The sequence below is a fragment of the Lemur catta genome, chromosome 1 (genome assembly GCF_020740605.2).
Source record: "Lemur catta isolate mLemCat1 chromosome 1, mLemCat1.pri, whole genome shotgun sequence".
Lineage (NCBI taxonomy): Eukaryota > Metazoa > Chordata > Mammalia > Primates > Lemuridae > Lemur > Lemur catta.
In genome coordinates this window covers 47,324,794-47,341,677 of record NC_059128.1, presented here as the reverse complement: position 1 = coordinate 47,341,677, position 16,884 = coordinate 47,324,794, and the positions used below count along the sequence as shown (strand labels likewise).

Genomic DNA, 16,884 nt, shown 5'->3' with positions numbered 1-16,884 from the left:
TGTTCTGAATGTTTTAATGTTTCATTTGACAATATTTAAATCAGATGTTATTCAGAAAAAACTTTTCAACATAGTTTTATTAATGTGAAAATTCAGTTGTTCACACACTTAAGGAAGGTATTAGTATAAGGAAACTATTATCAAACACTTTCAATGTAATAACAAAAACTTATATTTGTTTTTGAATATAAAACTCTCCTTTTATTATTTATGATAGTATAATAAAAATTTGGAATTAAAACAAATTAAAGAGCAAGTTTCTTAAATTCTGCATATTAAGCACTATGTTTCTTATAAAGGTTGTGTGTTTAATTCAGTTGGTAGGAATAAATGGAGATGCAATTTCATTTTCACATTAAAAAAAATGGTCTAAAATAGGATAGTTCAATGTCCATTCACTTCTAAACCAGTGATCAGGATCATAACCATATGTACCATTGGTCAAAGGGGGAGGAAAATAGCAAGGATATATTAATAGCTTTGTGAAGTCCTTAAGCAGTATTCTGGGAGAGATGACATAGTAGCAACATTTTCACAGGTTTTAGGAAAACCTTTTAATTGTCTAAGTTTTGCCATTACTTTCAAAGAGCACCAACTTTTTGCTGATAAAAAATTAAATTTTTTGAGGTATCTCTGTACTACTTTCCATAGAGTTTGTACTAGTTTACAGTCCCACCAGCAGTGTATGAGTGTTCCTATCTCTCCACATCCATGCCAACATTTATTGTTTTGGGACATTTTGATAAAAGCCATTCTCACTGGATTTAAGTGATATCTCATTGTGGTTTTGATTTGCATTTCCCTGATGATACAGATGTTGAGCATTTTTTCATGTTTCTTGGACATTAGTCTACCTTCTTTTGAAAAGTTTCTGTTCATGTCCTTTGTTCACTTTTTAATGGGGTTGTTTGATTTTTTTCTTGCTGATTTTCCTGAGTTCTATATAGATTCTAGTTATCAGCCCTTTATCAGATGTATAACATGCAAATATTTTCTCCCATTCTGTATGTTGTCTATCCGCTCTACTGATAGTTTCTTTGGCTGTGCAGATACTTTTTAATTTGATCAGGTCCCATTTATTTATTTTCGTTGTTGCTGTGATTGCTTTTGGGGTCTTCTTCAGAATTCTTTGCCTAGGCCCATGTCTATAAGAAGTTTTCCAACATTTTCTTCTAGAATTCCTATGGTTTTGTGCCTTAGATTTAAGTCTGTTATCCATTGTGAGTTGATTTTTGTGAGAGGTGAGAGGTGTGAATCTTGTTTCAGCCTTCTACATGTGGCTATCCAATTTTCCAGCACCATTTGTTGAATAGGCATTCTTTCCCCCAGTGTATGTTTTTGGCTGCTTTGTCAAAGATAAGGATGGCTATATGAGGATGGTTTTATATCTCAGTTCTCAGTCCTGTTCCATTGGTCTGTGTTTCTGTTCTTGTGCCAGTACCATGCTGTTTTGGTTACTATAGCCTTGTATAGCTTGAAGTCTGGTAACTTGATGCCTCCCAATTTGTTCTTTTTGTCCAAGGTTGCTTTGGCTATATAGTTTCTTCTCTGGTTTCATATGAAACATAGAATTATTTTTCTAGATCTGTGAAAAATTATGTTGGTATTTTAATAGGGATTGCATTGAATCTGTAGATCACTTTGGTTAGTACAGACATTTTAACAATGTTGATTCTGCCAATCCATGAGCATGGTATGGTTTTTCATTTGTTTGCGTCCTCTGCTATTTCCTTTCTTAGTGTTTCATAGTTCTCCCTGTAGAGGTCTTTCACCTCCTTAGTTAAACATATTCCCAGTTATTTTATTTTCTTTGTTGCTATTGTGAAAGTATTGAGTCCTTGATTTTGTTCTCAGCTTGACTGTTGTTGGCATATATGAATGCTACTGATTTGTGTACATTGATTTTGTAACCTGAGACTTTGCTGAATTTATTTATCAATTCCAGGAATTTCTTGGCAGAATCTTTCAGGTTTTCTAGATATAAGATCATATCATCAGCAAAGAACAATAGTTTGACCTCTTCTGCCCCTATTTAGATGCCCGTGATTTCCTTCTCTTATTTGATTGCTCTGATGAACTACCCATTATATTATCCTGGATGGAGCTGTGGCCCATTCTTCTAAATGAAGTATCACAAGAATGGAAAAACAAATACCACATTTACTCACTATTAAATTGGTACTAATTGATCAACACTAATTGTGTACATATGGGAGTACCATTCATAGGGGATCAGGCAGGTGGGAGAGGGAGGAGAGGATGAATAAATCCATACCTAACAGATGTAGTGTGCACTTTCTGGGGGTTGGGCACATTTATTGTGCAGTGCATAGGCTATTTAGGTAACCAAACCATTTGTACTCCCATAATACTCCAAAATGAAAAAAAAAATCTAACAATAAAGAGTACAAAACATTTTTACAAAGTATTAAGAAAAAAGAAAATTAAATTCTTATGTACTTGAATTATTGCTTTAATTCTCTGTGGACTCGACATTATTCATATTCAAAATGAAGAGGGAAACCAGCAAAAATTAGAGCGTTGCAGCAACAGAAAGGTTCTGAGGAGTCCTGCGAACCCACCACAACAGAAACATCTGGGCCTCTTTCCTGAGCGAATCACAACCAAGATGTTGAATAGCATATTTGAAATCTATGGCTGCTCCACCTATAGGGGAGCCAGTGGCTACAAAGAGTCCCCTGGGGTTTTTGGAGCACTGATGCTTTCTCAGTCTGAAAAGAAATCAAGGGCTTGAGCCCAGCACATTGTACCCTGTACCATGCCTCATCTGCTTTTTGCTACTCTGCTTGATTAAATGTTCAAAATTGGGAATGTTGAGATTTCACAGGTCACCATGGTGGGGATAATCAGACATGCAGAGAGGGCTCCAGCCAACACTGTTGAAAAAAGAAATGGCATGACAGCTGCACCCATGGAGATTCACCATTGGGTGGCACAGGTGGTAGCAGTGGTGAAAACACTGTGGTTCCTCCAGAAACATAGGGGACAGTGGCTGGTGACCTGAGATCATTTCAGAACAGAAAAGAGCCTGGTAGCCTTTAACAGCATGCCCCTTGAGGATATGAAAGGGTTTAGCACACGTATTCTGCAAGTAGCCAATGTACACATGATGCTGAACAAATATAACAGCCACAGAGAGCACCTATCAACAGTCCAGGAATGGGGAATGTAGGGAACTTGGGTGGGAATAACTTCATGCCAGCAAATAGCCTCACTGTGGCCAAAAACCAGGTGCTGAATTTGATTAATGATTGTCCAAGACTTGAAGGATTGTACTTTCAGGATCTCAAGAATCAGCTACAACACAAGACTATAGCCTCAATCAAGTAAGCTGTGAATTTTATTAGCAAGGAGGGACACATTTATTCCACTGTGAATGATGATCATTTTAAATCTTAGACACAAATGTTAGTAACTGGATCTAATTGAATACTGAAGATTTTTCCCAGCTAGAACTATTTTCACCATCTCTTGTCTCCTGTTTCACATTTGTCCATTTGATATTTAGGAAGTAGTTCTCATCTATAAAAGGTATCAATTGACATCTTTTTGAAATTGAGTGCTCTTCTGTTTTTGTTTGTGTGTTTGTTTAAGTTCAAAGGGAGATCGGCAACAGACAGGGATGTAAACTAGGGTGGAATTTCCTAGAGAAACTACAAATAAGATAGAATTGATAGAGAAATGCTACCAAGAGAGTTGGACTCTATTACTTAAATAATTCTTGGGAATTTCTATCCATAAAATGTTTCTTGTTGAGAGAAAATGAGCAAGACTAGGGCCTGTGCTCAAAGAGAAGGGTAAGAAACTCAATAACATCTACCTGTTTGTATTTCCCTTTTGTCTATGTGATATTACTTTCAGAATTGCATTTTCTTTTACTTTCTTATCATGATTGCTGCTGAAAATATGTATATATGCATATGAGGTTCTAGAATGATAGCCTGGCGGGGGAGTGGAAAGAAAAATGTCACTGCATTTTGTTCAAAATAAGTATATTCATATATTTAATCAAACTATTGTATTACTGTAAAAATGCAAAACATAATACAAAATATTTGTTATATTTACAAAGATTACTGGTGAAATTCCATTATAATAGGAAGGAAGCAGGAAGAACAAGTTCTAGTTCTGATAGATATCAATATTGTATGAATATCATAAAAAATAATGGATGGCAGAGAAGGAAAAGAGAGGAATGTTTAAAGAACACTCAGGAAGAAAACGGAAATGAAGTAAAATATCATGAGGCCTAGAAAATAACTTCTCTATGAGGAGTAAACCAAGCCACTTGTAATAAGAGCAGAGCATAGGAAGCTAGCTTGGGAAACCTCAGGTTATATAAACATATATATTGGAGAAAAGTTTAATAATATTATCTGGACAAGTTTAATAAAGTTGAGTAGGTTAAATAAAGGTTATATAAACTTCGCTGAATCTTAAAACTCCAAGATCAAGCTGAATTTTTCAATACAGTAAGAGACCCAGAAGATGAACGCAAGTAACATTGACTTACAAAATGAGAAAAGCTCATGGAATATCAGATACTCATACAAAATTCCTTTTAGTAAAGCTATTCTTTGAAAAATAAACATAATTAAAATTGTTATTCAAATTTCTCAGACAAAAGAGTTGGAAGTTTATCAATTATGAACAATAAATGGACACTAATTATCCACTACTTACCATTACCGATTAAATATGTGTATTATATCATTTATATTATTTTGATTAGTGGGTTCACTTTATATTATTTCAAGGTATTTAAAAATTTAACAAAGGGTTTGATACCTTCATTCATAACCTTGGTCTTCCTTGCCTTATTTTCCCCATGTAATGTTAAGTTGTTCAACTATAAATCCTTCTATCATGGGAAATTTCAGGAACTTCACCTTCCTAGTAGGAAACAGTCTATTGTTTACTAAATACTTGTCAGTAAATAAAGTGGAATAGAAACGCAGAATGAAGGTAGTAGATGAAAAATACAATCTCTGGAATAAGCTGATTTTTATGACTTTTTCATTCCCTCACTCAAGTCAAAAGTCTTAATTTTCTTGATCAAATTTAAAGTACAACATGTTGAAATATGATTTAAGTAAATTGAAGACCCAAAAGGTCCAAAATTCTACTGTTATTGCAGCAAGTAAAAAAGACAAAAAGAAAAGCTACAATGTAATTCACTGTTTTACACGATAATGCTAACAAAGGTAATTTAGGTAATAAAAGTTACCTTCAGTATAAAAAAAAACCTTTTTTTTTTTTAAATCAGTGAGATCATAAGCATCAGTAAAACACCAGTACTTATAGGTACTGGTTAATTGTTTTTTTAATTAAGGTCAGATGTTTGTTTAGAAAAGTTTTGCAAAACTATAGATTCATTGTTTATAGCCCAACTAGGCACAGAGTTACTTGATTCTAAATAGGGTACAACATCTGAAAAAGAAAAGATACTTTGTACATTATAATTGGAGTCTAGAAAACCTTTTTTTCTTGCTATTCCACTTTGTAATCTATTGAGGTATATATGTATATACAATGAGGTAAACATATTCTCATAAGAATGATTGGATAAAACTAAATTCATCATTATTTAAATATTTAAATATTGGCTGAGAAAGAAGCTGGGTGTGTAGGAAATAAAAAAAACCACATCCGCCCTCTTCTGCCAGCTTGGAAAACACAAAGGAATACACTCCCCACACACATACACTCCCTCTCTATCTCTCCCTCTCTTTCTCTGGAGTATCTGTGTGGGTATCAAATCTCTTAAATTTTGAATCACCCTGACAAATATTTAAATTGATTAAGAGATAGCATAGAAAGGCACCCATACCTAACAGATTATGACATGTGAGATCATCTACTCTATCTGTACACATTTTTAGGTGATTGGGTTTCTTAAGAATAATGGCCTTTATCAAAAAGTCCCAAAACAATACATGTTGGCATGGATGTGGAGAGACAGGAACACTCATACACTGCTGGTGGGACTGCAAACTAGTGCAACCCCTGTGGAAATCAATATGGAGATACCTTAAACAGATACAAGTAGACCTACCATTTGATCCAGCAATCCTATTATTGGGCATCTACCCATAGGAAAAAAAGACATTCTGTAAAAAAGATATCTGCACTAGAATGTTTAGAGCAGCACAATTCACAATCGCAAAGATGTGGAAACAACCCAAATGCCCATCAATACATGAGTGGATTAGTAAAATGTGGTATATGTATACCATGGAGTATTGCTCAGCTGTAAGAAATAACGGTGATATAGAATCTCTTCTGTTCTCCTGGAAAGAGTTGGAACCCATTCTACTAAGTGAAGTATCCCAAGAATGGAAAAATAAACACCACATGTACTCACCAGCAAATTGGTTTCCCTGATCATCACCTAAATGCACATTTGGGAATAACACCAATTGGATGTTGGGCAGATGTGGGGGGAGGAGGAGGGGATGGGTGTATACCTACATAATGTGTGTGATGCACACTGTCTGGGGAATGGACATGATTGAAGCTCTGACTCAGGGGGGTGGGGGGACATGGGCAATACACATAACCTAAACTTTTGTACCCCTATAATAAGCTGAAATAAAAAAAAAGTTCATACCAATTAAAAAAAAAAGAATAAGGTATGTTCATTACATATAACAGAATAGGATTTAATTGAGGTGAAGTTTGAAGTGAAACACCTGGATTGAAATCCTAGCATTGCACTTTGATAGCTGTACAAACTTTATAGGTCATTTATCCTTTACAATTTTTAGTGATTTATTCTGAGAATAACTGAAATTATATGTGTGAAAATAGCAAAAATATTATAGCTAAAAGGTTATACTAGTATTAATGGTTCCCATTTATTTTATACTTATTGTATGCCAGACATATTTAATTCTCACAACACTGTGAGTTAGACATAATTATATCTATTTAATACACAAAAAAGCTGAAAGGTAAAAAGCCTGACTTCAAAGCACGTAACACTTTAATGATAATAATACCTTATTTGCCTAGGTTCCAGACAGTTGTGAGTATATAATAAAAACAAAATTGTGTGCAGGATCTTTGCAAATTAAATTGCTAGCTATAAATTGTTAACTATTATAGTATGGCATTTATCTGTAAATCTTTCAAGTGAGGAGGTGTTGTTCTAACCTCTAAATTCACGAGAAATAGCATAGAATGATTACAGAGTTTTAGAATTAGAAAAAAATGAAAGATTTCAAAATCATGCAGGCCTCCAATTCATAAGTTCAAAAATGAGATGCAAGGCAGTTAAGTGAATTGCCAGAGACCATGCGTGAGGTTGCAGTAGGTCTGAGAAGAGAACAGAATTGCTTAGACTCCCAATCCCATGGTTTTTAGCATCCCAAAGGATGCTACACTTTGCATATTTGACTTTTCATAGATAACCTTCTTCAAGTATCAACCTATGAAAGAAAATAATAATATCCTTTCATTCTGATGACTAAATTAAGCATAGTTTGGTTCTAAAATGGAGAATACTACACATTATTTCAGTGAAAGATCTAAAGAAAATAGGTTAGCTTTTCAAAGCATTTTAAGTGGGAACAAAGTACCACATCATGAGCCCATGATATAGACAGAACACAAAATACTCAAGCTTCAAACATCAGTCTAGGGGAAGAAGTAGTAGAAATATATGTAGTCTGGATGTCAATTCCTCTATATCATGACAAATATATTGCCTATTTTGTGCTGACAAATCAGGAACAAGATGGAAAAAAATTCAAGCTAGTTATGCAGCCAGATTAGGAATATAGGATATAAGCAAAGATTTTAAAAGAAATGGAATATGATGTGAAAATGTGGACAAGAAACCAAACTGAGTGAAAAAGCATAAAACCAGGAATAGAAGAAAATTTTATATAAGTGCTCTATGACATAGGATATCTTAAAAAGAAATTGAGTTCTATAAAATGCGTTCATAGATGAGCAGTGAAATAACAAAACAGGATGAAAAGAGAAGTGGAACCCTATGGAAACCATTTCAGGACTGAAACACCCAAGAAGAAAATAAATTAGAAACAGAAGAGAACAAAACATATGTGGCTAAAAGGTGAGTTACCAACTCACCAAGGCTGGAAAGACTTGATGTAACCAGGGCAGATGTACATAGAACAAAAAAGAGGCTTTACAAACAAGAAAGGAACTAATAAATGGGGAACTCAAAAATTCAATGCAAAAATAAAGTATACCTGAGGTAGTGATATGAACAAATGAAATTGAAGACTACACAAAATAAAACATATTTTTTCTTAAAAATAACCCACATTATTTCAAGAAAAACAAAAGATGTAGAACACTCAACACTGGCACCTCTTCTGGTTCAAGAATAAAGATACAGTTCTTCAGCAATCCACAGAGACAAAATAAATTGACCAGAAGTGCTGGCAACAGCAGTGGTGGTAAATACATTCTAGACATTTTCATAGCAAAAATCAATGGAGTATATATATTCATTTATGTATGTGTGTATACATATGTATAGATATATAGAGAGAGCATTGCTAAATTATATTAAATAAAAGCAAGAATTAAAGATTCTCAAATCTATATTTTTAAAGCAAGATATATTGTACCCATTTCCATTTGAGGAGCAGGGACAATTGGATTGAAGACACTGGAAAAGGCAAAGCTGAGTAGAAAGGACTGGTGGGCAGTAAATTGATGTAATGCAAGTATTAGACTAATACTAGCGCTTGAGACCAGCTTGAGCAAGAGTGAGACCCCATCTCCACAAAAAATAAAAAAATTAGCCAGGCATGGTGATGCGTACCTGTAGTCCCAGCTACTTGGGAGGCTGAGGCAGAAGGATCACCTGAGCCCAGTAGTTTGAGGCTGCAGTGAGCTATAATCACGCCACTGCACTCTAGCCTGGGCAACAGAGAGAGACTCTGTCTCAAAAAAAATAATAATAATTATAATTATAAAGCAGAATGTAAATTTCATAAACTTTCATAATGCAAAAGTGATGATATAGGTTATAAAAATAAAAAAGTTAATAAAAAGAGTTTGAATGAAGATTAAAATGGTTTAAATTCATGAGTATGGTCTGAAGTTTTTATGTATTGTTAAAATACATAATGGTTTCAATCTTTTTAATTTTTTCATAATTTCTCTTTTAAAACTTATTTTTGAGGAGATAATATCTGTTGTGAAGAAATAATCCTTAGAAATTAAGCAATTCTATAACTTATTTTTCACATTAAAAATTTTAAAATGTTTTAAAATTTTAATTTAACATATTTGATATAGTTTATTTAATATACCTTTTATGAGATGAATATATGCGTTTTTGTGTTAGCCTGTCTTAACAGCTTTATTGATGCATAATTGACAAAAAAAACCTCTAAACATACTTAAGTAATTTGGTAATTATTGGCATATCTTTTGACAAACCTGTGAAGTGAATACCACAAAGTAGGGAACATGTCCATCACCCCCAAGTTTCTCAATGCCTCTTGATTAATTCATTCCTCCCAATTCTCTTTCTTCTCCACCTTGTCCCCAGATAAGAAATAATATGCTCTTTGTCACTATAGATTAATTTGTGTTTTCTAGATTAACGTAAATGAAATCAAGCAGTATGTAGTTTTTTTTGTTTGTTTCAGTCTGGCTTTTTTCACTAAGAAAAACTATTTTAGATTCATGTGTGCTGTTTTGTGCGTCTGTAATTTATTCCTTGAATGGACATACTACAGTTTGTTTCATTTTCTTACTGTGGATAACTGAATTGTTGCCAGCTTTTGGCTATCACAAGCAATGATGCTGTGAATATCTCTGTACAAGTCTATGTGTAGACTTATGGCTTCCTTTCTCACTGGTCAATACCTGGAAGTAAAATGGCTGGATTATAATGATAAATGAACGGTTAATGTTAAAAATAAATAAATCTACTAAACTGTTTGACACAGTGGATAAACTGTTTTACATTCTTAAACAGCCAGATATTGTGAGTTCTGCCACCTATTCATACCCTCCAGCACTTAATATGGCTAGTACTTTTGGTATTAGCCATCCTAATAAGTGAGTAATGGTATCTTATTGTGGTTTTAATTGCATTTCCCTGATGAGTAATAATGTTGCATACCCATTCAGGTGATTATTTGCCATCCATATATTTTCTTTGGTGAAGTGTCTATTTAAATCTTGCACATTTTTTATTGCTTTCCTGCCACTGAGTTTTGAAATTTCTTTACATATCTGAATTTGCAAATATTTTTTTCCAGACTCCAGCTCGTCTTTTCATTCTTTTATCAATCTCTTTCAAATATGGAAGGGTTTTTTGAAAAAATGTCTAATTTATCTTTTCTTTTATGGATTATATTTTGGGTGCTATATCTAAAAATTCACAAAACTATAAAACTTGTAAAAGAAAATCTTTGTGACCTTAGATTAGGCAAATATTTCTTAGATACAATTTTCAAAACATAATTCATAAAGAAAATAAATGTAAATTATACTATATCAAAATGACAAAAAAACCCAACTTCTGTTGAAAGATACTTAAAAGAATAAAAAGACAAGGCACAGACTAAGACAAAACATTTGCAAATCATATATTTGACAAAATATGTATATTCAGAATATGTAAAGAATTTTCAAAACAATAATAAGAAAACAGCTTAACAAAACATAGACAGTATTTGAATTGACACTTTACCAATAAATATATATGGCTAGGCATGGTGGTTGGTGCTTATAATTCCAGCACTTTGGGAGGCCAAGGTGGGAGGATCGCTCATGAGGCCAGGAGTTTGAGACCAACCTGGGCAACATAATGAGATTCTGTCACTACAAAAAAATTTTAAAAATTAGCCAGCCATGGTGGCACACACCTGTAGTCCTAGCTACTCAGGAGGCTGAGGCAACAGGATCACTTAAGTCCAGGAATTCCCGGTTATAGTAAGCTATGATTGTGTTACTGCACTCCAGCCTGGGTAAGAAAGCAAGACCCTGTCTCTTTGGGGGTATGGTGGGGAGCAGGGAAAAGGCATATGGATGCCAAAGAGAAACATGAAAGATACTCAACATTATTACTCATCAGGGAAATGTAAGTTAGAGAAAAACTTTGTGTTAATTTTTGCATAGAGATCAAGGAGTGGATACAGTTTATTTTTTAGTGTAAGAAAAAAACCCAATTGGTATGGTAGAATTTGTTGAAGAGATTATCCTTTCTCAGCTAAATTGCTTTAACATCTTTAGTAATAATCAGTTGTCCATATATACGTGGGTTTATTTATGGATCTGTATTCTGTTCCATTAATCTATGAGTCTATCTCTATCCCAATACCACATTCTATCTTTATAACAAGCCTTTAGATCATGTAGTGTTAGTCATTCAACTTTGTTGTTCCTTTCCAAAGTTGTTGTGACTATAGCAGCTTCTTTATATTTCCATATACATTTTTCCTTATAATTTTTTTATCCCCCCAAAAAGCACAAAACCAAAAAACTACTAGAATTTCAAATGAGTTAGTTTTGTATCTATAGATACAGTTGGGAAGAATTGAAATCTTAACGATATTGAATATCACAATCAATGAACACCATGTATTGCTTCACTTATAATAGAATTACAATTAGTTTTTGTGTATTGATATTTTATCCTGCAAGCTCGCTAAACTCATTTATTAGTTCGAATATCTTCTGTAGATTCCATCAGATCCTTTAAATATATAATCACATCATCTGTGAAAAGGCAGTTTGATTTCATTCTTTCCAATATAAATGTCATTTACTTCTTTCCCTTGCCTTATTGTACTAGCTGGAACCTCCAACAGGTTAATGAGTAGAAGTGGTAATGGAAGACATCCTTATCATGTCTCTAATTTAGGGGAAAATTATTCAGTTTTTACCATAGATTATGATGTTAATTCTAGGTTTTTGGTATCCAGTTTTATTAGGTTTAGCAAGTTGTTTCTATTCTAGTTTTCAAAGAGTTTTTTGGTGAGGGAACAGTTGTTGGATTTCAACAAATGTTTTTTCTACAATTATCGAAACAAGCATTTAGTTTTTCTTCTTTAGTTTGTTTGTTTGTTTATTTATTTTGAGACACAGTCTCACTTTGTTGCCCAGGCTAGAGTGCTGTGGCATCAGCCTAATTCACAACAACCTCAAACTCCTGGGCTCAAGCGATCCTCCTGCCTCAGCCTCCCAAGTAGCTGGGACTACAGGCATGCGCCACCATGCCCGGCTAATTTTTTCTATATATATTTTTAGTTGTCCATATAATTTCTTTCTATTTTTAGTAGAGACAGGGTCTCACTCTTGCTCAGGCTAATCTTGAACTCCTGAGCTCAAAGGATCTGCCTGCCTCGGTCTCCCAGAGTGCTAGGATTACAGGTGTGAGCCAACGCGCCTGGCTTCTTTAGTTTATTACCATGATGAGTTACATTGATTTTTGAGTGTTAAACCAATTTTGCATTCTCAGGATAAACAACACATCATCATAATATGTTATTGTTTTTATATATTGCTGGATTCATTTACTAAAATTTTGTTTAGAAATTTCATGTCCACATTCACGAAGGATATTGGTCTATAGTTTTTTTCTTTTTTTATGATACAGTTATTGTCTGTTTTTTTATGTCTGTGTAATGTTGCCATTGTAGAATGAGTTGGGAAGTATTTCTATAATTCAGTTTTCTGAAAGAACTATGTATAACATGATTTAACTTAGATTAAAAATTGTACACATATGTATACATACTTATCTAGTTTTTATCTCTCTCTCTATATATATTGATACCAATCTAATGCTACTGATACTAACTGCTGAGTTGTAGGAATTAGGGTGATTTCTTAACATTTTTCTTCATATATTTATATGCTTGTATGCTTTGTATTATATTGATTGTATGTTTTATAAACTATATGTAGTATTTTTAAAACTATATAAATCTATACATTGAAAATAAAAAACTAAAAACTATAATATTCTGTATTAACGAATGGATGCTGTCAGCACTTTAAACTGATCGCCAGAAGACCATGCTTTTCAACATGTTTTCGGAGAACCACTGATTTATCTAGAGTCAGGTAAGTGGTCATCATTACATGTGGTTGTTTCTGGGAAATAACAGTAAGTCCAACTATTTCACTTCTGTTTACCAATTTGAATGTGAGATTAGTAACTATTTTCAAAAATTACTTTATTAATAATGATTATATTCTTAAAGGTTGAATATACATTGCAAGGAATATCACAGTCTATAAATCTCAGGAATCTTTCACCTATCAAGATGCAATTCATTGTATCTCATGTTATTTGCAGAATGTTTAAGTACTAATGCTTATAATAGCTAAATTTGAAATGATGTCCAATCTCCATTTCACAAAAAGACGGAACGGTGGTGTAAAAGTGGTTCATTCACAACATATAATAAAAAAAATACTGATGTAAATGCTTAAAAATATAGAACATTATTAATAACATAAAGAGTTAGCAGAACTCCAGTTTGAATATAAAATGTGAATTTGTGATCACCCAAATATTCTATCATATCAGAGAATTTAAATAATAAAAATCAAGTGTAAAATAAGAAATGGAAAATGGCTTTAATTCTCTATTGTTAGGGATGCTGATGACATTGTTTAACATTTAGTTCTTTCTCAGAAATGATTTGCTTGGAGTATTACCTAATGAGGAAATGGGAACTGAATTTTAATTTTCTATTATTTTTTACGCTAGAAGACTTCCATTTAAAATTTGCTAATTTGTTTTTCTTTTCTTTAAATGGCAAGATGCAAACTTGTCCTTAAACAGAGTTCCTGCGTCAGAAAATAACCATTTGGTGTCTCATTTTAGCTATGTAGATATAAAAGAGGAAAATATGCATTATTCTGGGGGAAAAGTATAACACAATGTTATTTGGCCTGGAACAGGCTGGAGACTTAGATAAGCTTTCTGGGGAGTAATATAGTCAATGTTCTTTCTCAATACAACTATGTGCCTCTACAAATTTATGTATATACCAAGAAAATGTAAGGAAAGACTATCTCCTTTTAAAAATTTCAAGTTCAGGGTAACTGATGATCTATGGTAACATCTACTGAGGAAACACTGAGGAATTCCTATGGAATTTTTATCATGTGGGAGTGAAAATCTGATCTTGTGATTTAATACCCATTCCTGGGTCAAGATTGTTAGGGAAAGGATGGACTAATGTGCAGAGATGCCTGATGATAAAGGAAAAAAAAATATATATATATAATAAATAGAGTTATAAATATCTAATACAAATGCTTTGGGGAAAAAAATCCAAACACCTAGTCATAAATTATTACTGTCCTACAATTTTTCATGTCAATTTTTCTTAATTAATGGAAAGTGGAGATTTTATGTTGGGTTTCTACCATGTTATGATGTGTTTGCTGTAAGGTTTGATGAGTCTAGTGAGTGAAGGTAACAGGAATGTGTCTGGTAGTTTGAAAATGCTCACCATATACATACTCATAAATATAAAGGCTATTTTAGTCCACATTAAGATTACAAGGCACACCATCTAGGGGATGGACATGCTTGAAGCTCTGACTCGGGAGAGGGGGAGGCAAGGGCAATATATGTAACCTAAACTTTTGTACCCCCATAATATACTGAAATTAAAAAAAAATAACAAAATAAAAAGATTACAAAGTATTCAGTTAGTTGTGACAGAAACATAGATCAATACCTTACCACTCTGAGAAGAAAAAAAACTTTGTATAGCCTATTAGGAGTATTACTATCATGATTATATAAGGTCTATTTCTTTTCCTCTAAAATTAGAGAATGAAAGAACATTGGTAAGGAAATGGAATACAGTAAAAAATCACTGATACTTTTCAATGATCTCCATATCATTCCTTTTGCTCCCTAATTATCTTTGTTGGTTGGGTATGATCTTTTACTGATACCAATATGTATCAGATTATTTTGCTGATCATATAAATGATGCTTATTTTAATGCCATGGGATGTTTTCCTTGCTAGAATTATATTAAGCTTGAATGAATAAAATTCTAAAAGTATTCAATTTATTCATTTCCACTTAAGATCTAAGAAAATAAAAGAAGCACAAAGTGGACTGTAACCTGATCAAAATTATTTTGGAAAGCATGTAATTTACAAAAGTATTATGTGATTTAAGACCTTTATTTGTGTCTATAATTCCAATTTTTAGTATACTGAGCATCACATGGTGAATAGTAGACAACCATTGTATAATCATGCTTTTGAATTCCATAATGGAGCGATATGTACTAAGGTCTCATTCTATAAATAAATTATGTGGGTCAAGGGACTTATATTTTAGAAATGTGTATATTAGAAGAACAAAACAATTTAGAAGTCCTCTGGATAAATACGTATAAGGACAAAGAGATATGAGAAAAACAAAAACATTAAGTGTGAATAAGACTTTCAAAGCTAAAGGCGGATCAAAAGATCCCTAATAGGTAGTGTTGGAAGAACTGCCCAATGCCTAATTGTTATTGTTCAATTTGGCTCATACAAGCAGCTAAATAATGTATTTGGCATGTGGAAGCAAGTCTTTGAAACCATATATTCCCTGAACTACCTTGCTAAACAAACTCCAATTCTAGAACTCATATCCCCTGGGTTCTACAGTTAAGAAGTATGCCTTATTTTACAATTCTGCCCAGCAAAGCCATTTTACACAGACTTAAATATTTAAATCCCTTACAGAATTTGGCAACTTCAGTAAAAAATGGCACTGGACTAGAAATTCTGGCTCAGTTCTTTCTGTCACTAATAAGGTGTATGTATTAGTTAAGTCACTTAACCTCTTAAGCTATAATGCCATTAAAATATCTGTTCTGGAAGTACAGATAAAATAAGATAATGTGATTGGAGGAGTTTTTAAAATTGAAAACACTCTGTAAAGATCATTCTATGAGATCTCACACTCCCTTCAATAAAGTATCTTGATTATTTTTGCAGTAATATTTGTTATTTAAAAATAAGATCCTTAAGAATTCATTCAAATATTTCTCCCTGTGCAATTATTAGCTGTTTAATGATTAAATCTTATTCAGCAATTAAGCTATTATCCATTTCTTTCTATTTTTAACCTAATACAAAAGTGCAAGAAAATATTCCCATTACCCCACTTATAAATAAAACAATGCATATTTGCTCCTAGTGAATATCACCAGGTTGTCATTGTTTAATCACACAACATAATTTAATGTAGCACTCATTTCATAAAGAAAATTGTATAGTATGGAACTCCATAGTCCTGCAAGCCTATAGATTAGTTTATATTTTCTACACAAATCAAGTTGGCACTACAAAAGTTTTTTTGCTTATATATAAAATTATTCTATTCTCTGGCATTGGAGCAATAATACACTATGGAAATGTTCAAATAAAATGAAACATTAGCCATTTTAATATGCTACAGTTTCTTTTAATTTAATTATAATGAGAATAAAGGCCATAAATCAGCTGATTTCAATTTAACCACTTTTCACATATGTGCCTTATGATCAGATTACCTGAACCTTTTCTACTTTGATAATTATGAAATCCTAACATGTAGAGGGCATCTCTGATCTCTACGTACTAACTGTTAAAATCCAATCAATATCCACTTTTCTCTAACCAAACACATTTTAAGTTCTATGAGCAATACAAAGTTAAAGGAGAAAAAAAAGCAGACCTGTGACAACTAGGGCTTGTGAATTATTTTTTATGTCAATGTGATACAATGAGTGAACACTGCACAACATTAAATAGCGATTCTATCTTTTTTTGGTGAGGTAGTACATTTAATTTCCCATATTGGACATACTTACTGAATCTGATTAGGTGTGGGTAAGAATTTTGAACTATTAG

At 32.9% G+C, this 16,884-nt stretch overlaps 1 protein-coding gene and 1 pseudogene across 1 annotated transcript in view; one reads left to right on the top strand and one right to left on the bottom strand.

Annotated features, from left to right (window-relative positions):
- Window positions 1-16,884, bottom strand: part of MDGA2 (MAM domain containing glycosylphosphatidylinositol anchor 2) — a 762,383-nt gene that overhangs the window by 129,128 nt on the left and 616,371 nt on the right. The gene's annotated exons all lie outside the window — the stretch shown is intronic.
- On the top strand, window positions 2,630-3,420 carry LOC123649670 (annotated as a pseudogene).